A 306-nucleotide genomic window follows, 5' to 3' on the forward strand; every position below is an offset into this window, starting at 1 on the left:
TGAAAGTCCTTGAATCTGGTGTTCATGAAAGAGTGGGAACCCTGAGTGAGATAGGAGTCTTTGTTGATTTGTAAATGTGTGCTTTGGTTAATGGTTAAATGAGTAAACGTTGAACTAATTCACGGCTTGCACAGTGGCTGCCAAAGCCCTTTAAAAGGTGCTTGACCTACATTAGGCTCATTATTTAAGCTCCAGTGACCTTGACAGACTTCATTGTTCATGAATCTACCTTCCTACAGGCTAACAAGCTAGCAGCTAAGAGGAAAGCTCACGATGACGCCAACAAAGCAGACAAGAAGCAGAAGA

This window comes from Sinocyclocheilus grahami, unplaced genomic scaffold, assembly GCF_001515645.1.
Source record: "Sinocyclocheilus grahami isolate Dianchi unplaced genomic scaffold, SAMN03320097.WGS_v1.1 scaffold9715.1, whole genome shotgun sequence".
Lineage (NCBI taxonomy): Eukaryota > Metazoa > Chordata > Actinopteri > Cypriniformes > Cyprinidae > Sinocyclocheilus > Sinocyclocheilus grahami.